General features: G+C 44.2%; 1 protein-coding gene across 3 annotated transcripts in view; it reads left to right on the top strand.

Annotated features, from left to right (window-relative positions):
- Window positions 1-25463, top strand: part of ATXN7L1 (ataxin 7 like 1) — a 121710-nt gene that overhangs the window by 52093 nt on the left and 44154 nt on the right. The window contains exon 1 of one of the 3 annotated variants that reach the window (XM_068276269.1): window positions 13886-14091. The exons of the other annotated variants lie outside the window; for them this stretch is intronic. The gene's annotated coding sequence lies outside the window, so the exon portion shown is untranslated. Of the gene's footprint in view, window positions 1-13885; window positions 14092-25463 lie in introns of those variants that run through there. 3 annotated transcript variants of the gene reach the window in all.

Raw genomic sequence — 25463 nt, 5'->3', positions numbered from 1 at the left:
TCGCGCGCACCGCATCGCCCCAAACAGACCTTCAGAGAATACCGCTAGAGTAGCATTCGACAGTAATCGCATTCGGCCTAGTAAGTAACTGCGTCGCCGTAGACTAACATGACTTCCGTGCCGACCCAAATTACCACAGAAGCCACCCAGTAACGTAGGCATGCACTAGCGTTAAGTCAAGCACTTCCGGCGTAGGGGGGGACCGCAAAGTGTGACTTTCGCTAGGCAATTTTCCCTAACGCATCACGCCAGTGTGAAATAGCACAGAGACCCTTGTGTGCCTACTGCTATGTTTGGAGTTCCCTACTCTCTAAAAGTGTATCTGCTCATGATACCTCTGGAAACACTCCCCTAGGCATAGACCAGGCTGGTCAGGACACATGGGACAGTAAACATAGGTGTCACGCCTTGTTCCAGCCCTGCTGCAGACACGACAACGTTTTCTTGGGGTGCGTTGATTTGGGCCACTCGGAATGGGAAAGGCGTAGTGCCTTTCATGCAGCCGGCTAACTGCATTTTGGGGTTGGGCCACGGCACCTCCTGGATACAGGAGTTCCATAACGATGTCTTCCTGGAATTTAAGGAACGCTCCAGTTCTCCCAGCCTTACTGTAGAGAACAAAGCTGTTGTAAATACCCAATTGAATTAGATAAACAGACACTTTTTTATACCAGCGTCTGGTTTTGCGGGAAACTAAATAGGGCCCTAACATCTGGTCATTGAAGTCCACCCCTCCCATGTAAGCATTATAGTCGTGGACGGCGAGAAGTTTTTCAGTGACCTCAGTTGCCCGTTGAATTTGGACTGTCGTGTCTGTGTGAATGGTGGACAGAAGGTAAACGTCCCTCTTGTCCTTCCATTTCACCGCGAGCAGGTCATCTGTACACAAGGCAGCCCTCTCCCCCCGTGCAAGCCGGGTACTAACGAGCCGTTGGGGGAAGCCCCGGCGACTAGGCCGCACGGTGCCACAGCAGCGGATCCCTTCTATCTTTAAATGCTGATAGAGGGCCACACTTGTGTAGAAGTTGTCCACATAAAGATGGTACCCCTCCTGGAACAAAGGTGACATCAAGTCCCACACAATCTTGCCACTGCTCCCCAGGTAGTCAGGGCATCCGACTGGCTCCAATTTTGAGTCTTTTCCCTCATAGACCCTAAAACCATAAGTATAGCCTGTGGCCCTTTCACAGAGCTTATACAGTTTCACCCCATACCGGGCACGCTTGCTTGGGATGTACTGTTTGATGCCAAGGCGCCCGGTAAAATGTATGAGGGACTCGTCTACACAAATGTGCTGTTCAGGGGTATAAGCATCTGCAAATTTTGATGACGTGGTCTGTGAGGGGCCGAATTTTGTGGAGCCGGTCATAAGCAGGGTGGTCACTCCGATGACAGGTTGTGTTGTCATTGAAGTGCAGGAAGCGCAGGATCATCTCAAACCGTGTCCTGGACATGACAGCAGAGAACATGGGCAGGTGATATATTGGGCGCGTAGACCAATAAGACCGCAATACATTCAATTTGACTAGACCCATGTTAAGGAGAAGGCCCAAAAAAGTTTTAAGTTCGGAAACTTGGAGTGGTTTCCACCGGTAAGCCTGGGAATAGTACTTATCCGGGTTGTCGGTGATGTATTGTGTGGCATAACGGTTGGTCTCAGCCACAATTAAGTTGTAGAGATCCTCGGTGAAGAACAGATGAAAAAAATCTAGGGCCGTTACTAGATTATCTGTCTCCACCTGGACTCCAGACTGGGCGGTGAAAGGGGGCAGTACGGGTGCGGCGGAACCAGGGGATTGCCAATTGGGATTTGCCAGCACCTCTGGAAGACTATGGGTAGTACAGGCCCGTTTTCTCGGTGGCTGCGACTCGGGTCTTAATGCACGTGCCACCGAACCAGTTTCAACTTCCCTTCTGGTGCTCACCACTTCACCAGGGTCTACGGAAGTACTGGTGCCAGGTCCAGGAGATGCTGCGCTGCTGGTGTATGCCTCACCATGAAACCTCAGACCAGCGCTAGCTCCACTCTGCTGCCCTTGAGGCAGATCCTGCGGTCCAGTGACATGGGGTGTGGTACGCCTGGCTCTAGCCGGGACCTCAACCTCGTTATCGCTATCGGTCAGCGAGCCACTGCTGTCCACAGGTTTGTACTCTGACCTAGAAGATTCGTCGGATGAGATATCCCAATCGTCCTCATCCGACTGGGCCATGTACCTGAGAACCTCCTCATCGGAATACCCCTTTCTTGCCATGGTGGGCTGCTAAATTTAGGGGGTATTCCTCTGAGACTACCCAGGAAAAAGAGCACCTACCTAGCAAAAGGGAGTACTTGCGGAGCAGAAAGCTGTGGTCACTGAGTTTTGGAAAAAAAAAATCAAAACTGATCTTTACAGTGCCACAGCTATTGTACAGTGTTTTTTGCAGTGATCAGAAAAAAAATTCTGTCACTGCGGTGGGGCGGGCTGAACGCAAGTGCAGGCGAACGATCAGGCCTGATCGGCAAACACTGCGTTTTTAGTGGATCCTAATGACCCCAATATAGATCTGTGTGCGATCAGTAATGATCACTTACAGATACTATATAGTACCAATGCTGATTAGCGACAGTGATGACGCTAATCAGCGACTAATTAGTGACTGTGGTGTGGTGGGCTGAGCGCTAACTGACACTAACACAGGGGCCTAGCGAACTGGCCTAACTGTTAACACTAGTGATACTAAAAACACTATTTTTAGATCACTAGGATAGTGACCGGGGGGGGGGGGGGGATCAGGGGGCAATCAGACAGCAATGGGGGCAATCAGAAACAATCACAGACAATCAGAGGGCAATCAAGGCAATTACAACACAATTAGAGCCAATAAGAGTGATTAGAGGGCAATCACAGCCAGTCAGCGCAATCAAAGCCAATCGCGGGGCAATCGAAGCCAATCACAATACAATCGAAAACCAATCACGGGACAATCGAAGCCAATCACGGGACAATCGAAGCCAATCACGGGACAATCGAAGCCAATCACGGGACAATCGAAGCTAATCACGGGACAATCGAAGCCAATCACGGGACAATCGAAGCCAATCACGGGACAATCGAAGTCAATCACGGGACAATCGAAGCCAATCACGGGACAATCGAAGCCAATCACAGCACAATCGAAGCCAATCACAGGACAATCAAAAACCAATCACGGGACAATCTAAGTCAGTCACAGGGCAATTGAGACAATTGGAGCCAATCAAAGCACAATCAAGCGTTACAGACAGGAGATTAGATATACATAATGGCAGGGGGGTGATCTAGGGCAGGGTGGAGTGATCAGAGGGAGATATAAGGGCAGGGGGGAGGGTGATCAGGAGCCTGCAGTGACAGGTGGTGACGGGGTGATTGATAGGTGATCGGTAGGTAATTACAGAGGAGAAAATAAGCAAGCAATGCACTGGCGGGGGGGTCTGTGGGCGATCTGAGGGTTCGGGTGGGTGATTGGGTGCCCGCAAGGGGCAGATTAGGGTCTAATCTGATGGGTAGCAGTGACAGGGGGTGACGGGGTGATTGATAGGTGATCAGAAGGTAACTACAGGGTAGAATATATGCAAGCAATGCACTGGCAAGTTGATCAGAGGGGGTCTCAGGGCAATCTGAGGGGGTGGGCGGGTGATTGGGTTCCCAAAAGGGGAAGATTAGGGACTGATCTGAAGGGTAGCAGTGACAGGTAGTGACAGGGGGTGATTGATGGGTGATTGATGGGTGATCAGTAGGTGTTTAGAGGAGAGAAAAGATGTAAACAATGCACTTGGTAGGTGTTATGAGGGTGGGCCTGTGGGCGATCTGAGCGTGTGGGTGGGTGATCAGATGCCCGCAAAGGGCAGGTTAGGGTCTAATCTGATGGGTGGCAGTGACAGGGGGTGATCGATGGGTGATTGACAGGTGATTACAGAGAATAGCTGTATACAGTACACGGGGGGGGGGGGGGAGGTCTGGGGAGGATCTGAGGGTGTGGGGGGGTGATCAGGCGCCCCCAGGGGGAAGTTTAGGACCTGATCTAAAAGATAGCGTTGACAGTTAGTGACAGGGGGTGATTGATAGGTGATTAGGGGGGTGATTGGGTGCAAACAGTGCTGTCAGGGGGTGGGCAGGGGGGGCTCTGATGGGTGCTGTGGGCGATCAGTGTGCAGGGTGGGCAGGATCAGTGTGTGTGTGGTGTCACTCACAGTGCTGCCTTCCTCTCTGGTGGTCGATCGAGCGCTGTGACCACCAGGGAGGAGGCAGCGTGTATAATACGCTTTGTTTACCTAACAAAGCGTATTATACACTTTCAATTGGCCATTTCAAAAAGTTGCAACCCGCCGGCGCTGCTGATTGGCCGGCGGGTTGACGGCACATGTGGGCGGAGCCTAATGCCGGCGATGCGCGCGCATTCCGCGCGTGCGATCGCCCGCAATCCCCTCCCCCAGGACCCGACGCCATTCTGCGTTACGTGGTCCTGGGGCTGCCACTTTGCCGCCGCCAATATGAAGTAGGCGGTCGGCAAGTGGTTAATGTTTTTAACTTTTTTTTTTTTTTTTTTTACGTAGAGTGCTTTTATTCATTTTTTGCAATGTCTTAAGCTTGTTACACACATCCAATGTTGATGGGTCAATTTTACTACTTCCATGTAGTATGAGAGCTTACCTACACAATCTCCACATAGTGCTCAAAATATTTTGGTCCTCATGCTACATGGAGGTGGTAAAATTGGCCAATCAAACTTGCATATGTTTATCAGACTTTAAGTCTGGTACACACGTTCAATTATGATTGGCCAATCACTGAACAATATTACTACCTCAATGTAGTGTGAGGGTTTACCTACACAGTTTGCTCATAGTATTCAATATCTGTTGACCATCATACAACATGGAGGTAGTAAAATTGGTCAGTGATTGACCAATCATAATTGAAAGTGTGTTCCAGGCTTTAGGCCTTGTACACACATCCATCACTGGCCAATTTTACCACCCCGTGTAGGATGAGGGCGAACAGATTGAGTAGATTGTGTAGGAAAACTCTTATTCTACAAAGAAATGGAAACATTGGCCAGTGATTGGCCAATCAAAAATGGATGTTTGTACCGGGCTTTAGTGTACAATTCTGTGTCTTATCTGAGGACTATATAAATAAAATAAAAAAATGGAAATTTTTTGCTTGATACTTATATGGATGTTGCATGACTGCTAGGGATGGACAATGAGATTCAAATAATTCCAAGTTGATGTAGGATTGTATGCAAATTTATACAGCTTGAAATTGGGCCAATCAAATCCCATCTGGGTGTAATTTGATTTAATTACTTGCATCTCATTGACCATTCCTATATTCTGTTTCTGCTTTGTTTATCTTAATAGCCAATCTGATTTGGTATACTAACCCGCTTTATTGGGTGTTTAGATGATAGCCAGTCAAACAGGCTATTTTCATCACTTGTGTGTAATTTATTTATTTTGAAATTGTAGATGTAAAGTATAGAAAGTTGAAAGATCTTTGTTTAGCTTCAGATTTTTTTTTACACTGTCTTTGTCTTATGAACATTTGTCTTCTTTTTATATAGCTATATAATTGGAGATCCCAGTGAGTTAAATATACTTACAGCACAGTAGTCTTCTGGTGTAAATAGGAGGAGAGCCAGTCAAATATTACTCGGGATAGTTTTAGTTTCTCTCAATGGACTTTGATGTGGAGAATCAAACCACGTCTCATTACTTGTCCTTTATGTTATGTTCAGTTTTTTTTTAGTTTAGTTTAAAGAAACTGATCTGACAGTTCAACTGAATTTCCATTGTTATAAAAAAAAAATTAACGTTAATGAATACACTTGCTGTATGTTCAGATATACTAAAGATTGCATACAAACTGCTCACTGTAAGCAATATTGCTTTTCCTACTCAAATGCTGCTCAATGGAATGGTGTCACAGCAGAATTGATTTTAATTGTTTTTTTTTCACAAAGTGTCATTTTCCGCTAATTTGTGACAAAAAATAAAATCTTCTATGAACTCGCCATACTCCTAACGGAATACCTTTGGGTGTCTTCTTTCTAGAATGGGGTCATTTGTGGGGTTCCTATACTGCCCTGGCATTTTAGGGGCCCTAAACCGTGAGGAGTAGTCTTGAAACCAAATGTCGCAAAATGACCTGTGTAATCCTAAAGGTACGCATTGGACTTTGGGCCCCTTAGCGCACTTAAAGAGAAACTCCGACCAAGAATTGAACTTTATCCCAATCAGTAGCTGATACCCACTTTTACATGAGAAAAATGATTTTCACAAACAGACCATCAGGGGGCGCTGTATGACTGATTTTGTGCTGAAACCCCTCCCACAAGAGGCTCTGGTACCGTAAGGTACTCTGGGCAAACTGCCACAATGTAACAATGTTCAGACAGGAAATAGCTGCTTACAGCTGTCTGTTAAAGCCAGACCAGCTACATAATCTGCCCACAGTAACAATGTCACCATGTAAAACATGTCAGAATGTGAATCTGGGAGAGGAAAGATTTTACAATGAGCAAACACTGACTAAATCATGTATACATAATTATTGTAAAAATGAAGCACTTTTTTTATTACATTATTTTCACTGGAGTTCCTCTTTAAGGTGTAAAAAAGTGCCACACATGTGGTACCGTTGTACTCAGGAGAAGTAGTATAATGTGTTTTGGGGTGTATTTTTACACATACCCATGCTCGGTGGGAGAAATATCTCTGTAAATGACAATTGTTTGATTTTTTTTTTACACACAATTGTCCATTTACAGAGATATTTCTCCCACCTAGCATGGGTATGTGTAAAAATACACCCCAAAACACATTATACTACTTCTCCTGAGTATGGCGATACCACGTGACACTTTTTTTGCAGCCTAGGTGCGCTAAGGGGCCCAACGTCCTATTCACAGGTCATTTTGAGGCATTTGTTTTCTAGACTACTCCTCACGGTTTAGGGCCCCTAAAATGCCAGGGCAGTATAGGAACCCCACAAGTGACCCCATTTTAGAAAGAAGACACCCCAAGGTATTCCGTTAGGAGTATGGTGAGTTCATAGAAGATTTTATTTTTTGTCACAAGTTAGTGAAAAATGACACTTTGTGAAAAAAACAATAAACATCAATTTCCGCTAACTGTTGACAAAAAATAAAATCTTCTATGAACTCGTCATACACCTAACAGAATACCTTGGGGTGTCTTTTTTTTTCTAAAATGGGGTCACTTGTGGGGTGCCTATACCGCCCTGGCATTTTACGGGCCCAAAACCGTGAGTAGTCTGGAAACCAAATGTCTCAAAATGACTGTTCAGGGGTATAAGCATCTGCAAATTTTGATGACAGGTGGTGTATGAGGGGGCGAATTTTGTGGAACCGGTCATAAGCAGGGTGGCCTTTTAGATGACAGGTTGTATTGGGCCTGATCTGATGGATAGGAGTGCTAGGGGGGTGACAGGAGGTGATTGATGGGTGTCTCAGGGAGTGGTTAGAGGGGAAAATAGATGCAATCAATGCACTGGGGAGGTGATCGGAAGGGGGTCTGAGGGGGATCTGAGGGTTTGGCCGAGTGATCAGGAGCCCACACGGGGCAAATTAGGGCCTGATCTGATGGTTAGGTGTGCTAGGGGGTGACAGGAGGTGATTGATGGGTGTCTCAAGGTGTGATTAGAGAGGGGGGAATAGATGCAAGCAATGCACTGGCGAGGTGATCAGGGCTGGGGCCTGAGGGCATTCTGAGGGTGTGGGCGGGTGATTGAGTGCCCTAGGGGCAGATAGGGGTCTAATCTGAAGGGTAGCAGTGACAGGGGGTGATTGATGGGTAATTAGTGGGTGTTTAGGGTAGAGAACAGATGTAAACAATGCACTTGGGAGGTGATCTGACGTTGGATCTGCGGGCGATCTATTGGTGTGGATGGGTGATCAGATTGCCCACAAGGGGCAGGTTAGGGGCTGATTGATGGGTGGCAGTGACAGGGGGTGATTGATGGGTGATTGACAGGTGATCAGTGGGTTATTACAGAGAAGAACAGATGTAATTAATGCACTGGCGAATTGATAAGGGGGGGTCTGAGGGCAATCTGAGCGTGTAGGCGGGTGATTGGGTGCCCGCAAGGGGCAGATTAGGGTCTGATCTGATGGATAACAGTGACAGGTGGTGATAGGGGGTGATTGATGGGTAATTAGTGGGTGTTTAGGGTAGAGAACAGATGTAAACAATGCACTTGGGAGGTGATCTGACGTCGGATCTGCGGGCGTTCTATTGGTGTGGGTGGGTGATCAGATTGCCCGCAAGGGGCAGGTTAGGGGCTGATTGATGGGTGGCAGTGACAGGGGGGGATTGATGGGTGGCAGTGACAGGGGGTGATTGATGGGTGATTGACAGGTGATCAGTGGGTTATTACAGGGAAGAACAGATGTAATTAATGCACTGGCGAATTGATAAGGGGGGGTCTGAGGGCAATCTGAGCGTGTAGGCGGGTGATTGGGTGCCCGCAAGGGGCAGATTTGGGTCTGATCTGATGGGTAACAGTGACAGGTGGTGATAGGGGGTGATTGATGGGTGATTGATGGGTAATTAGTGGGTGTTTAGGGTAGAGAACAGATGTAAACAATGCACTTGGGAGGTGATCTGACGTCGGATCTGCGGGCAATCTATTGGTGTGGGTGGGTGATCACATTGCCTGCAAGGGACAGGTTAGGGGCTGATTTATGGGTGGCAGTGACAGGGGGTGATTGATGGGTGATTGACGGGTGATTGACAGGTGATCAAGGGGATAGATGCATACAGTACACAGGGGGGGGGGGTCTGGGGAGAATCTGAGGGGTGTGGGGGGGTGGGTGATCAGGAGGGAGCAGGGGGCAGTTTAGGGCATAAAAAAATAGCGTTTACAGATAGACAGGGAGTGATTGATGGGTGATTAGGGGGGTGATTGGGTGCAAACAGTGGTCTGGGGGGTGGGCGGGGGGGGGGGGGGTCTGAGGGGTACTGTGGGCGATCAGGGGGCAGGGGGGGGGAAATCAGTGTGCTTGGGTGCAGACTAGGGTGGCTGCAGCCTGCCCTGGGGGTCCCTCGGACACTGGGACCACCAGGGCAGAAGGCAGCCTGTATAATACACTTTGTATACATTACAAAGTGTATTATACACTTTGTATGCGGCGATCCGGGTGCTAGTAACCCGCCGTCGCTTCCAAACAGCCGGCGGGTTACAGCGCGAGGGGGGCGGAGCCAAGCGCCAGTGGCTGATCGCATCACGAATGGTGTGATCGCTCCGCCCATGCCCATACAAGGACCGCTGCCAATTTTACATGCGGCGGTCCTTGCGGGATCCAATTTCCGGCCGCCCCTGTGCAATGGGCGGTCGGTAAGAGGTTAAATTAGAGCCCATGGTTATGTTACAAACTGTGCCTCAGTGGAGCTCACAATCTAATGTTTCAGTCTGATATCTCAACCACAATCTAGGTGAAGGAACCAATTACCATATTAGCATGTTTTGGCATGTGGTAGTAAACAGGAGTGACCCAAGGAAACAAGGGTCGCACATACGGTCCTTGGGCTGTATTGTCTCCATGGTGATGAGATTCTGGATTTGTGTATTTTTTGGAAGTGCTTGATCTCTTTTGGGGATTATGGAGCATACCTATTACATAACCGCCGGGAGATTTGGGCGCGGATAAAGCTGATATATGAAATACCCTGCTCCTGCACGAGTCCCAACGGCATTTATTACTATTCCCCCTCCAGGCCGCCATGGATAGTGGAGGAAAGACGTAATTCGGCTTCCAGCTATTGCTGGCGGCTGAATGAGTGTTTGTGCAGTGACTTGTGCTCCGTCATCTAGCAGCGCCCAAATTACTCACTGAGCGCTGCTATAGCTGTAATTCCTACTACAGCATATGATGACACCGACTGTGCCCAAATCTTCTGCGCTGTTTTTACAGAGCTCCATCATGGGTGCCTCTGTGGTATGTTACATCTATTTTACTTTCTTTTAAAATTAGACCAAGGTATTTTGGTGGCTTATTACTATGATTTTACATCATTAAAATGTGTCAGATAAGCAGAAAAGGTGCTTGGATGGCTCTTATTTTTTAAATTAAATTTTGAACCATTTACAACGTTTACAATTCTTTTCTTTTTTTTGTCCATTGCAGCTACACATTTTTGAGGAAATATCTTATATATCTTACATGCAAATTCAAATAAATTCCCCTGATCTCAGTGATAATAGACATGGATGTTTCACAAATCTGTCCTGTCTCCCACCACAGTGCATATTTTATTGGTATACAAACAGGTAGGTTATTGTTGAGCTCCCAGTTACCAGCCTATGTATATGTGAGGCTATCTTGAAAATATGCACTGTTAGTGGTTTGAGAACAGGTTTTGGGAAAAAAATATTGAGTTGAAGTTGAATACACACATTCAATTTTTAATGGGCAAATGCTGACCAATTTTACCATCTCCATGTAGTACCCCTTTTGATTAATTAAGTTGCCTGTTTTTTTTTTTATTCCTATTCTAAGACTCCACTGTACTTTCTGTTGTATGATGCCGAATAAGTGTTTTTTTTCCCATCCTAGTGCTTCTTGACAGTAAATACAACTACTAACATTATTATCAATAAGTATTCCGAAGTCCTTCTGCAAGTCTAATGTTCCCAGCTGTATACTATTTAGTCTGCAGTGTTCCCCTCCAGAATTTTTCTCCAGCCGGGTGGCATGAAAAAGTAGCCGGTTGGGGCAAAACCAGGGGAATACAGGGCTGGTGCTTCTCTGGGCAATTCTGCTTACAACATAGGTGGAGGATTAGGAGGCAAGCTGATGACAGCCGGGTGCCCACCAAAATTAGCTGGGTGGGGCACCCGCCTGAAAGAGCTTGGGGGGGAGGGGGTGGGGACACCAAGTCTGTATGCTGTCTTTGGATGGCTGGATAGTTCAAATCTCGTCTTTTTGTTCAGTAAGCCAGTAACTATGCAGTAAGTAGACCTTACTTACCCTGAATGGGGGAGCGGAAAGCATGAGGACTCCTGCCCACACATGCCTGCAGCCACCATGGTCATTTCACCACGGTATCATTTATCATCAATGTACACAAACCTGTACATTTACTCAATTCCTGAATCTGAATTTTCAGATAATTTTAACCAATAGAAGCAGTATGTTGGTCTGTTTTTTTGTTTTGCTATTTCAATTCGCATGTTTGAAGCTTGTGATTCATATCAAATAACCATAGATGGCATTCAGTGTTTAGCTGGAAAAAACATGCAAGTATGCATGTAATATAAAAGTTAAAACCTACCATCCTTTTTGTCAAATGTCACTTGATATAGCTAAAAGAAGTACCACAGAATAGTAAATGTATCTTTTCGCCAAAGTATTGCTGATCTTTGCCTGTACAGGTCAATGTAGTGTTTAACCCTTTCCCTGCCAGTCGTTTTGTTCTAAACGCAAACATCTACTGCCAAGCAGTTTTTAGACATTTTGCACTCATTAGGTTTACGTAGGATTTTTGACAAGAAAACCTACATGAAATAGGACATATTTTATATATTGTTTTTTTTCCATAGGAATTGGGCTTGAACACAAACAAAATGTTGTACTTTCTGAAGATAAAACAACATTTTTGAGTGAAATATGTTTAAAAAGTTAAATAAAATATTTTTTCTGTTTTTCGTTTTCAAGGAAGAATTACATTTACTGACAAAAATGTTACTGTTTGTAGCAAGAAGCCTATTGGGCCAATCAAAGTGCAGGGATCATGTCCTTTAACCACTTCCTCCTCCCCGGGATGAATATCTACGTCCCTGCTTTACCTTGCAGGGACGTAGATACTCCTCCCTTGCTGCCGCGTGCCCCCACGCTCGTTACCGCCATCGATCGCTAGACAGGAGATCAACGTATGGGAACACCGTTCCTTTTATTATTTATCTCTTGGAAGCCTCGCCTTTTCTGCCTCTTACGGCCCCCTGTGTCCCTCTAAGCATACATGTTACGCTTAGAGTGACGTAATTGTAAACAAACTCATGGCTCATCTTGTGGCCAAATAGTAAAACTACAACTACATGTAAAAAAAATAAACACATATTTACATAAAAAAATTACAATTTACATCCCACCCTCCCAAAAATACCCATATAAAATGTTTAATAAAAAATTACAATAAAAAAAAGTAAATATTTACCTAAGGGTCTAAACTTTTTAAATATGCATGGAAAGATGAAATATTTCTATTTTTTTTATTATAAGCTTGTAAATGGTGATGGATGCAAAACAGAAAAAAATGCACTTTTATTTCCAAATAAAATATTGTCGCCATACATTGTGATAGGGACATAATTTAAACGGTGTAATGCCTGGGACTATTATGCAAATACAATACATGGATTTTAATTATGGAGGCATGTATTATTTTAAAACTATAATGGCTGAAAACTGAGAAATAATGAATTCCGTTTTTTTTCTTATTCTTCCTGTTAAAATGCATTTACAGTAAAGTAGCTCTTAGCAAAATGTACCACCCAAAGAAAGCCTAATTGGTGGCGGAAAAAACAAGATATAGATCAGTACATTGTGATAAGTAGTGATAAAGTTATAGGCTAATGAATGGTAGGTGACCATTGCTCGGATGCATAAAGTGAAAACGACCTGAAGGCTGAAGTGGTTAATATACTACACCATAAGGGGCTCCTTGTTTCACTCTCTGTTTTTCCTGCATCCGTAGGAAGTCTTGGGACTCCTCTGGACTGCACACCTCCCCACATTTGGCACTATTTACATCTGTGCCTATGCCTGTAGTGATTTTTTTTTAAGAGAACCTGAAGTGAGGGATATGTAGCTGACTTATATGTAATTTTAAACAATTTAAATTGCCTGAATTTTAAGCTGATCCTCTACTTCTAAAACCTTTAGCCACAGAACCTGAACAAGCATGCTGATCAGGTGTTTCTGAGAAAACTCTGACAAGATTAGCTTCATGCTTGTTTCAGTTGTGTGAATCAGACACTACTGATGCCAGCATGATTAGCAGGGCAGCCAGGCGACTGGTATTGTTTAAATGAAAATCAATATGGAAGCCTCCATATACCTTTTGCTGCAGGTTCCCTTTAACTGCAAGAAATTATACGGTACATTTTAAGTTAGGTTGCAGACTATGTAGAATGTTCCCATTTTTGCACTTTTATGCAGTACAATCAAAGAAATCTTTCAAAAAGTTAGTGTGCAAAATGTTCTAGAATTGGGCCAATTCACTCCTGAATCGCATGCTTTTGGGTATGTTTCATCATCCACTGTACTCATGCATTGCATTTTTGTAAAGGTACTGTCTGTTAGGGAAGTGTTTAGTCAGCATGCCAAAATGCAGAGAGAGGAAAAAAATTTTTTTACATTTCATGTGCAATTGTACTTTTAAGACATCAGTTTTTGTATAACTAAAATTAATAATATTAATGGCCAACGATTTATAATTATTCATTGGAAAAATAAACTTGTTAGAAGAGTCCTGCTCAGTAGAGTTTACATTTCTTCCACTCTGTTACAAAATCATTAGGTAAGAAAAATGAACTTCAAAACTCTTTAAGCTCTCCCATTTTCCCCTGAAAGACAGCTTTTTCTATGTGGGTCACATACTGTACATTTTCAATTTGGTTTATTAGTTATCAGCAAATAACATAAAGATGCAGTTATTTAGCAGCATTTACAAAACAGCCCTGTGGGTGGAGAAAGCTGCAGATTTTTTTCCCCTGTGCTCGTGTTGTTCTTGGCATGTGTCCAGTTCTCTGAACTTCTGGTACCCGACTGGTAAGACCTGAAACTTGCTGTTTTAACAAGTGCCTGTCCCCAGCACAGTTGGTAGGCGCGATCAGTGTTGGTACGCACAATCAGTGTTGCTACGTCTTCCCCCAGGAACAGGTCAGTGTCGACTGTGCTGCAAAGCAGTCAGAATCCTTAATCATGCGAGGGAGCTTGTTTGACGGCAGCTGTGTCAATGCTCGACACTCTGGCTTGCAAAAGTACAACATGTTTACAGCCGTGGTACAATCAGATTAAGTTGGCAGCTTCCTCCTTCCTCTCTCTGTAAGTGGCTCTCATTTTTGTTTGTTGATCTCCATGAAAAATCTTCTTGTTTGCTTCCTTTTTCACGGTCTCTCCATGTGGACCCGGTCCATGTGGCCTTTATTTTTATTGTTACTTCATAATGCAGAGTGCTTGCAGTACAGGCTAGCTATGTAATCGTATGTGAAGAGGGAAGTGGCTTTTGTCATTTGCGAATTTCCTCCCTCTACCTCTGAACACAATAACAGGCTCAGCGCTGGCCTGCATAGCATTGTTTGTGTCAATGCACTGATGTGCAGCTTGTACACTTAACTCTTGCGGGTCACTTCTTTTCAAGCTGCTGTGTAACGCGAGTCTCTGAGTAAACTGATCCGTATCAGTGTGTCGTGGATCTAAACGCGGAATTAATTGACACTTTACAGTACTAGAGAGTGTGGTGTTTACTGAAGAGCAGAATCATCTATGCACTGGTGCCTTGAGCTGTGCCAAATTTAGTAGGCCATTGCTCGTTCACTGGCACGCTTGAGCTGCTGTGGTTCCCTGTTAACTATTTCCTACCAGAGAGAACTCCTCACCTCAGTTTAGACTCTGGAAATCTAATAAGTTTAATGCGTGTATAAGAGAATAGGTAGTAGTTTTCTCAGTATGCAAGAAATATTTGTTTACTATACACTTTTTCTTTTTTGTTACTTACTGTAATCATTTATTATGTAGATCTGTCATCAAAATGGTGTGTTATGAATTATACTTTGCTGTAAGTACCCTTCAGAAGGTAAGCAGTTAACAGTGCGTTGCTGGGAGGAAATGCTTCACTCTTCAGTTGTGATGATTTTACAGTTTTAACTAGACCTGCTTGTTCTTTTCTCCACTCCCCCCCCCCCCCCCCCCTCAAATCATTTCACGAATTGAATTGAACTGTCTGGTCTTTTTCTAATGTGTTAGTAAAATTTAGCCCCTATTTGTGTGTCTTCATAAAAAAATGTATCCACGGACCAAAATTAAAATTTAACTCTGCCACTTATGGAAGCACCCTTCTTTTTGACGTTTCTTTTTACTTTTCATGCTTAGTAGTGTCATAATTTATAGAGACTTGGCGGTGGGGATTCACTGAAGGAAAAGTACAGTGAAAGCAGCTATTACCAGTAATGTTGCCTTCAAATATTCAGCCACACGGGAATACTATAAAATGTAAGCGTTGCTGCACATCTTTGACATTAGCTCCACTTCAAATGCCCTTTAATATACATCATTTTGAGAATGGTGTCCCCCTTTAACAAATGCGTTCAGGTTTTAAAGAGAACCCGAGGTGGGTTTGAAGAATATTATTCTGTTTGTCAGCAGCGTGGCTGTGATTTATGAGGGATTGCAGAGTGCAGGGGGACCTTAGTCGGGTTTGGGATAGCAACAGAGGCTGGGCTGTATAGGCAGATCCAGCCTCTGTATGCAGATAACATTCTTTAAACACACCTCGGGTTCTCTTTAAAGGTGTATTCAATGATATTTACCTTTTAAAATGCAGTACTTACAGCATCTCACAAAAGTGAATACACTTCTAACATTTTTGTAAATATTTTAATCTATCTTTTATGGGACAACACTGAAAATATGACAGTGTAAATGACAATGGCCTCAATTCACTAAGCTTATCTCCTGTCTTTAATAACGTTTCTAGAGTTGTTACCATGGTGATAAGGCATGTAGTATTCAGAAAAACATTTTACCTCAGGCAAACCTAAAGTGAACTCTTCTGTCTTTAACCTCCTTGCCGGTCTAATTCCCGCCGGCAAGGAGGCAGCGCTGAACTTTTTTAAAAATTTTTTATCATGTAGCGAGCCCAGGGCTTGCTACATGATAGCCGCTGAGCGGCGGCATCCCCCCACCCACTCCGATCGCCTTCGGCGATCAAAGTAAGCAGGAAATCCCGTTCAGAACGGGATTTCCTGCAGGGCTTCCTCGGTCGCCATGGCGACGGGGCGGGATGACGTCATAGATGTCATGGACGTCGGGACGTCACAGGGAATCCCGATCCACCCCTCAGTGCTGCCTGGCAATGATTGGCCAGGCTGCGCAGGGGTCTGGGGCGGGGGGCGCTCGGCGCGGCGGATCGGCGGCGAGCGCCGGTGATCGAATGTTACAAGCAGCTAGCAAAGTGCTAGCTGCATGTAACAAAAAAAATTATGCAAATCGGCCCAGCGGGGCCTGAGAAATCCTCCTGCGCAGGTTACCCCGAGCTGAGCTCGGGATAACCGGCAAGGAAGTTAAGTTAACTCTCCAATCCTTAAAATAACTCCAGAGTTAAAGACAGGCTGTTTATTAACTGCGTGTGAAAATAACTACAGAGGAGGTAAATTAACTACAGAGGAGGTAATTTAAGGAATGAAGAGATAAGATAACTCTCTCACTGTGTGGAGGTAAGTTTTCTCTTGCCTTATTATCTCCAGCATGATCTTAGTGAATTGAGGCCAATGTATATACAATGTTTAGTCAGAGTACAGCTTGTATTACAGTGTAAATTTGCTGCCTCATTAAAATAACTCACCACATAGCCATGTCTAAACTGCTGGCAAAAAAAGTGTGTACACCTTTAAGTGAAGAATGTCAAATTCTGCTCAGTTAGACATTGTCCCGCCCTAGGGTCATGTTAGTCTCTAGTGTTACCAGGACCCAGGTGGGAATGGGGGAACAGGTGAGTTAAATTTGGTGTGATCACTCTAACTCTCTCATACTGGTCACTGAAGTTCAACATGGCACCTCATAGCAAAGAACGCTGAGGAGCTTAACAAAATAATTTTTGCCCTATGACTGCCTAGTCTATAAGAAGGTTGCCAACACCCTGAAACTAAGCTGCGTGCTGGCCAAGACCATACACAGGAGCAGCTTAGTAGGGAAGATGATTGAAATCAGTGATTGTAGATTCAGTGGCATAAGAAACACCATAGCAACTGCTTTGGGGCCTGTAGCTGAAGGGGTCTGGTGGTCTTTACCAACAATCTACTTTCCTCCTAGGATCCTCGTATCCATGACTTCAGCGCCCTCTCTTTTCATGTGAGTTACATGATGAGAGAGGGTGCTGTAATCTTAGTTACTCGGATACTAGGCAGAAGGTAGATCGTCGGTAGAGCCTGAAGAAATATGTCACCTCCCTACAGTGCTTGGTTCGCTTACATTGCATAAGGGACGTGGCTACCTATATTTGGGGGCTAATTTGGCTACCAATACTTCTTAGGGGATAATCACACTGCCTATACTTGAGACTAATATGGCTATGTAAACTTGGGGGCCTACCTATACCTTTGGGGGGGGGAGGGGTTATCTGGTTACCTATATTTGAGGGCTAATTTGGGTACCAATAGTTCTTAGGAGCTAATCAAGCTACCTATACTTTAGGGGCTAATCTAGCTACCTATACTTGAGGCCTACCCCTACTTTGGGAGGGGGGGGGGTGGAGGGCCTAATCTGGCTAACAAAGCTGCCTGTACTTTGGGCTACCTATACTGTGGGGGGCTAACCTGGCTAACTACACTTGAGAACCTGGCTACCTATATTTGGGTGTGGGGGGGAGGGCTAATCTGGCTACCTACACTGGGAGAGGGGCTTATTGGGCTACCTATACTGGGGGTTTAACCAGGGCTGTGGAGTCGGTCCAAAAATCCACCGACTCCGACTCAGACTCCTCAGTTTAGGATTCCACCGACTCCGACTCCTCGACTCCGACTCCTCTAATTTGCATATTACAATTTTGTTGATTAAAAGTATGTAACATGAAATTCGTCTCTTAACTGCCAACGCTTAGGAATTTTACAAGACAACTGAAGTGAGAAGGATATGTAGACTACTATATTTATTCCCTTTAGAATAAAACTAGTCCTTGGTAAGAGTACTTGTAAAAGGTACAAACAGGAACAAAGAACATCTATCAGGCCCTAGGCAATGTAAGTGTGGGTACATGTAAGAATGATGTGCAGGTACTGTGCAGGGGAATGAGGAGATTCTTCCTCTATTTCACATTCTTCATGCACAACCTGAACAAGGTTTATGGGTGACAGACAACACCTCTGTGTTCAATGTGCACAGCATTCTCAGTGGATTCCCTGCAGCTCTGTGGGGAGTGCATATGTAGAGTATAGTACTACTGTGTAACAAAGTAAACCTGAGACAGATGAAATTAAAGTTTTATACATACCTGGGGCTTCCTCCAGCCGCCTTCAGGATAATCAGTCCCTCGTTGTCCTCCTCCACCACCTGGATCTTCTGCTATGAGTCCAGGTACTTGAGCCAGTCGGGCGTAGTGCGCATGCACACACTCCACCGCCAGGAGCATACTACACCTGTGCAGCACTATTGCGCAGGTGCAGAATGTTCCTGGCTGTGGGAGCGGCATGCGGCCGGACAGCGCTGACTGGCTGAATTACCAGGACTCATAGCAGAAGATCCGGGTGGTGGAGGACAGCGAGGGACTGAATAAGCCTGAAGGGGGCTGGAGGAAGCCCCAGGTATGTATAAAACTTTACTTTTCATCCGTCTCAGGTACCCTTTAATTTGTAGTCACCAAACCAAATTTTAACAACATATCAAATTATTTGATTTCATCAGCAAAGGGAGTGCATACATTTGCATAAATCAGCATCAATGCAGAATTATTTCCATCTCGTTGACCATCTCTATTAGTGACACAGCTACACATCAGGCTTTATTCTTACAGCATAGATGCTATTTAGTATATATAAGAGATTCCTGTGTACACATCATATATACAGTCACAATCAGATATGTATATCTGACCTTAAAAATACGGGGACTGCTTTATTGAAGCAGCACAAGTAACTAATTTTGATTGGTTTATTTCATTTTTGTGGACTAAGCACAGCTATTACTGTATATACTGTATATATACATTATTTTTAATGACTATTATCTGAGAAATAGAACATTTTATCATATTTTCTATTTTAATTACAGTTACAAATTCATTAGGAGTCGGAGTCGGTGCATTTTTTTCCGACTCCGACTCCAGGCACCCAAAATTGCCTGACTCTCCGACTCCACGACTCCGACTCCGACTCCACAGCCCTGGGTCTAACTATACTGCCGGCGCTTTGTACTACCTACACTGGGGAGCACATATGGCTACCAAAATTCGGGTCACTTAATACTGGGGTTTCTCTCTGACATCCTATATGGGGGAAGCTACTTGGGGCTTAATGGTACCTAATTTATTTTTTTGGGTGGGTGGGGGGGAGCAATCAAAATTTTGCTATGGGTTCCCATGTCTTCTAGGTACGCACCTGGGACTAGTGATAGTAGAGTAGTGGAAAGAGAATCCGTGATGGAAGAGAGGATAATGTTATGGTTGAACTAGATGGACGTATGTCTTTTTTCAACCTAAATAACTATGTAATGGTGATCGGTGCCAGTACTTGGGTGTGGGAAGGGAGATAACAGGAATAATTGATAATGGAGCAGCTTGGGACAGAAGAAGATGGAGATCAGTCATGGTAGAGTGACACCTGTGACTAGTGATAATAGAGTATGTGTTGGGTATGGGAGGGGAGATGACGGGAATTATTGGAGGAGCTTGGGAGGGAAGATAACTGAGATCAGTGATGATAGACTGGAACGGAACAGGAAGCAAAGGGGATGACTGATGGAGGCAGGAGATGGTAAAGATCAGTGACTGTGGAAGAGTGTGGAACAGTAGGTATAGGGAATGATGGTAGGTCGGGATGAGGAAAGATATAGAGGGGATGGAAGATCTGATAGGGGATGACCTAGAAGAATTTTTTTCTGTCAGAGGACACAAAAGGGATAATCTTGTGTCTGTATGTTGAGTAAGATGTTAGAGATAGGTCAGCAGAGGGGACAACAGGAATCCTTGCTTGTGCAGGGATAAGGAGCAGGAAATGGCTAAGATTGGGGAAAGTGGAGCAGGTGGGGAGAGAATATGGTGAAGGCAATTGTGGTCAATGTGTATGGAAGCGGAGAAAATGGACGAACAATGGCACCTGTGAGATGTGGGTTAGTTTTGGACTATTGCTCTGTGTACATTATCTCGTTATTTATTATGTCATTTCTGTAATACAAACACATTGCCCACTTGTACAATATGAGGTCATGTTAAAGGGAACCTGATGTGAGAGGAATATGGAGGCTGCCACCTTTATAGTTGTATAGTTCGTTTGGTTAAAAAAGTCATCCATTCAAGTTCAGGAAAAAAATAGGTATAACACTGGTCTGCAACCTCACATATCGCAGTTGATCCTTAAATGCAAGGAAAGTATCAAGGCCTCCTTTAAAGGAAACCTGAAGTGAGAAATATATGGAGGCTGTCATATTTATTTTCTTTTAAGCAATACGAAGTGCCTGCTATTCTGCTGATCTTCTCCAACAGGTCCGATCTAATTTCCGATCGATTTTCCATAGAAGTGAATAGAAAATCAGATTGGACCTGTTGGAAATAATTGATCTGACAGAAAATCTCCTTGTGTGTACCTAAATAACAAGTTTAGCCACATTCTTGTTTCTGGTGTGATTGAGACAATATTGCAGCCAACTAGATCAGCAGGGCTGCCAGGCAGCTGGTATTGCCTGGCGGGTGGGCATCTGCCTGAGTTGCACGTCACGGTGCAGGCCTCAGTGTTGCAAGGCGTTGAGGTAGGTGTTGTGCACGTGTGGACAGGTATCAGTGAAGTACATCATTGGTGGGTGTGTGCGTGTGGGTGTGCATAGGTGCTTGTGCATGCAATGATCGCATCAAGCCAAACTGCCTTTTTAATGTAAGTTCAGAGTGAGCTTCTGACTACTGCTGTTGTATTGCAGCTTCCTGGTTAGTCTGTCTCCCATGACATGATCCTTGTATCTGCCTGTGTATGCTGACCTTCGCCTGTATGAATGAGTTGACTACCCACTCTATTGCCAACCTCTGCCTGTCTGACTTCTCGATTTGCTGCTGAGTTCTGCTTTGGATGACTTTCCAATTTCCGACTCCTGCCTGTATGAGAATCCGCTCTGTTGACAACTTCCAGACTGTTTACAAAGCTACTTAACTGTTTACTCTTGTGGTGTATGGCCACTTCCAGTTGCTAACATCCAGTGCAATTGGTTGCTGAGTGGAAGTGCTCCAGCTCTACCCAGGTGACTCGCCTGGTTGGCATGCTGGTTGGTTCACTAGCTCTTCTGCCCCTTGTCCACCAGATTTCCCTGTATAATCTCCAGGGATGCTGGGTAGTTTGCAATGAGTAGCTGCTGGTTGGCTGCTAGTGAGAGGAGTGACCTGGCAGCTCCTGGTAAAGTTATGCTGGTGTATCTGGAAATACTTGGAGCCCTATGGCGAGATGGGCCCCCCCCACATAGTCCAGACTGGCAGCTGCTTCCTCCAAGTAGCCAGGTGAAGACCCTAGACCAGTGCACAATACTAATCCGAGAATGTGAAAAGTGCAAGGGATTTCTGTCTGATAGACAATTGCGGGGACTGTGAGTCAGCTGGTTAACCACTAAGTGCAATCTTGCCTATGTGTTCACCTCTCTTTTGATGTTCTGGCTACGAGCCTGGCTTCAGGGGCATAAAGAGATAATTTGCATATTCAGGAGTGGCACATCATGGGAAACCACAGTTGCTCACTTAAAGCTGAATTATCACAAATACCTTTTGTTTTAAGAAGGCAAATTATACCCAATAATATGGAGAATCAATAACTGTTCAAAATAATGTGTATAAAATACAAACTGCAATATTATTGCTTTACAAAAATCCCTTAGTACAGACCTCTCCCAAAATGTCTAAAAGCAGGAGTGCTTTGACATGTTGCACAGGTTGCATTTATGTGGGGACTGTAACACTCTTAGTAAAGTTACTCATCTGTGCTGTCTGATGCTGCTTAGCCAGTGAGCACTTTCTGGCACATGCCCCAAATATGCAGTTTAGAAAAAGTGTAGCCATTGGCTTTTTATTATTCATAGCAGTCTTCTCTCAAGGCTCTGACATGTGGCACTCGGCTGCATCATACTGATGCAGTGCTTCCCTGTCTTGTAGATTTTCCTCACCCACCTATGTGGCCAGTAAGAAGTTGACATTTACATTTCTACATATGAATCTTATAATTGGGGCATTGAGTAACAAATACTAATATTGTGCCAACACATGTTCATTGGCTAAGGAACATTAGCTTTCAGGGATGAATAACTTTGCTGAATCTATGCATTACATGACCATCCGAAACACAAGAGCAATTCCACCTTTAAATGGCTGAGAAAAAAAATTAAAGCTTTGGAGTGGAGTCTAACTCTTGAGGTGAATCAAAATCAGAAATATTTTTAATCGCCAAGCACGACTGGGTCGTGCCCGAAATTGGGTTTGGTACATACAATTGCTCAGAGCAGTAAAAAGAAATATAGATTCTACAATAAACATGGACAGGGGCATGAACAAAAGTGACGACAGGAGTGACAGCAACATAATAAACATAGGAGTGACAGCAACATAATAAAAATAGTTTCACTAGCCAGTCTATACAGTCTATCGGTTTGACGGCCACGGTCAGGGTGGGTGTGAATAATGGGTTGTGGGCACAGGAGGTGGGAGGGCCTGAAAGGAATTCAGGAGGTTGACGGCCGAGGGGAAAAGGGAGTTCCTATGCATTAAAGTTCTGGTGGAGATGACCTGAAACCTGCAGCGTGGTGGGAGCTGACTGAAGAAGCGGTGAGCAGGGTGTGAGGGGTCGTTGGCGATCAGCACTCTGGAGCGTGGTCTGGTGTTATGGAGGTCGAGTGAGAGAAGAGGTCTACCAATGATACTCTCCGCTGACCTAATGACCTGCTGAAATTTATATCTGTTTCTGGTGGAGGAGCTAACGTACCATACTAGAATTGATGAACAGAGGACGGGCTTAATGGTGGTGGTGTAGAAACTCATCAGCAGCTCCTGGGCCATGCCAAACTTCTTCAGTTAACGGAGGAAGAAATGTCTATGCTGGGCTTTCCTCTGCGTCGGGTGGAGTTTGCCTTCCAGCTCAGGTCCTTGGAGATGGTTGTGCCCAAAAGGTGGATGCTGGTCACTTTTTCAACCTCTGTGCCTTCAATGTAGATTGGTGGAGATGTGAGGACATACTTCCTGAAGTCTACTACCAGCTCCCTGGTTTTGGCAGTGTTAAGAACCAGCCTGTTCTCCATACACCACTGGCACATTCTGTCTACCTCCTGATGGTAGTGCAGCTCATCGTCATTTGTCACAGTTCCAATGATTGTGGTGTCATCAGCAAATTTGATGACTTTTACAGAGTTCACAGTGGATATATAGTTGTTTGTGTAGAGGGATAACAAGATCGGTGACAGGTCGAGTGTAAGATGACATTTAGCTGCTCCGTTCAGGAAACCTACTGAAACTTTGTGTCGAGACTTAAAATGGACAGCTCATAAAGCCTCAAATGTGGCAGAATTAAAACAATTCTGTAAAGAAGAGTGGGTCAGAATTCTTCACAAGTCATGCCAAAGACTGATCCCTTGTGACAAGAAACTTTTGATTTTAATTATTATATGAGCAGTGAGGCGCTCAACAGTACCACTGGCATATATCTACATACATAAAATGAATAGTATCATATACTGTAAATGCCATAAAAATCACTTAAAAAACATAAACTTTGAGTTGATAAATCCAGTCCAGCACATTAAGCTAAAATGAACCTCTTCACCACAATTCTATTCTACTCCACAGTTCCCTCAAAAAAATAAAATAAAATGACACAATAGTGTAATATTGCCAATCCACTATGAATCTTTACAGTGCTCCCTTATAACCTCTGTGATGTGACGTGACCACACACATGCCTCTGTGCTGCCCAGAATCAATGAGGGTAATGATTCTGCTTACAAAAACTCCCTTTGCTGTCCGAACTAAAGACCAGCCAATCTCGCTTGATCTTAGAGAAGTTTCCCCCCTCCTGGCAGCTCTCGGTTTGCGATCCTCCTCGGTAGTGTCATAAAAACAGATAAAGCACATAGCGTAATCCTATTTCATCAACCAGTATTTCATCCCAACACTGTGCCTGTGCTTTTCACACCACGTTCCACCACCATTGCCAGCTGAGTGATACAAAAGCAGCTCACCAGAATGCTAGGCTAACCCACAATAGACCAGCAACATCACTTGTATCCCAGTCGGGTAATAGGCAGTCTTGCACATCCAACGATATCACCCGCTCATTTTAATAAACGCAAAAGGGAACTCTCATTGCGTAATTCTGTTTTTTTTAGATTAAAAGTATAAAAATTATTATCATTCACAATATTCCTTTAAAAATGCACATACCAACGCCTTCATTCATGTCCAGCATCTCTCACCTGGTGGTGGTGCTTTTTTCTGGTTTATTAGCAACTAAATGTCCTGTTACACTCCATTATTGCACTTCTGTATCATGTTATAACTTGGTGAAATAAATTCTTTTTTTGCCTTCAGTCTGCATGGAGTGCCAATGTTTTCAGAGTACATCCTCCTGCCAGAAGGTGCTTGTCCCCTTTGTTCCTACCTTTGCTAGATTGACTTATCTCCCTAGTGATCTGTGTTGTTTTTGTGCATAGTGAAGTGATGTTGAATTTATACAGTGCAGCTTCAAGTGTGTTGTTTCTTATTTAAACTGGAGGGCCTCATTCCAGTGTTTTTTTATAGCTTTATATGTGTTTGTAAAGCTGTTTAATTATGTAATTGATTTAAATAAAAGATGCATTGGATGTGTTTTAATTTAGCTACCTTAACTGAAAATGTAGACACTTTCATAAAGCAGCATCCTTACAGTAGAGATGTACTGCCCTAATCTATGCTCATTCTACACAGTGACTGCATTATACGTATAGGTGGGGCTTCCTTGTGAGGTCAGGGTACAGCCATTACAGCTCCATCTTCTGTATCCATCGTGTGTGTTGCACTGTGAGAATGAACTTTTTGTAAAGATGTCTTGATGGAAATAATACAAAATTTGTACCACTGTCCCGCTTTTCTATACTGTAAGGCACAGGTGTCAAACTCAAAGCCTACGGGCCAAATGCGTCCCTACTTGCAATTTTATGTGGCCCTCAAGAGCTTTACATGTGCACAATTCTAAGTAGTAAAATAATGGAAGCAATGGAGAGCACCAACTTGTATTATTTACATGATCACAGCACATTGGAAATTTCAACATAGTAGGATGCCGTAGCACTTGTACCAGCAGCATCTGGCATAACGCTTCCATGAAGACGGTGGGCCATAGTCGATGTCTGTAGATGGACGTCATTTTTTGCCTTCTATGCATGCATATGTGCACCCTCCCCATCTTCCATTGTGATTGGTTGAAAGAAGATAGGTCTACAGTTGGTATGTGTGGTGTGCTTTTAAATGCACAGCATCTTTGCCCTTTCCATCT

Source organism: Hyperolius riggenbachi, chromosome 3 (genome assembly GCF_040937935.1).
Source record: "Hyperolius riggenbachi isolate aHypRig1 chromosome 3, aHypRig1.pri, whole genome shotgun sequence".
In the NCBI taxonomy this organism is placed as follows: Eukaryota; Metazoa; Chordata; class Amphibia; order Anura; family Hyperoliidae; genus Hyperolius; species Hyperolius riggenbachi.
The sequence above is the reverse complement of the archived record's forward strand: the minus strand, read 5'-3'. Positions and strand labels throughout refer to the sequence as shown.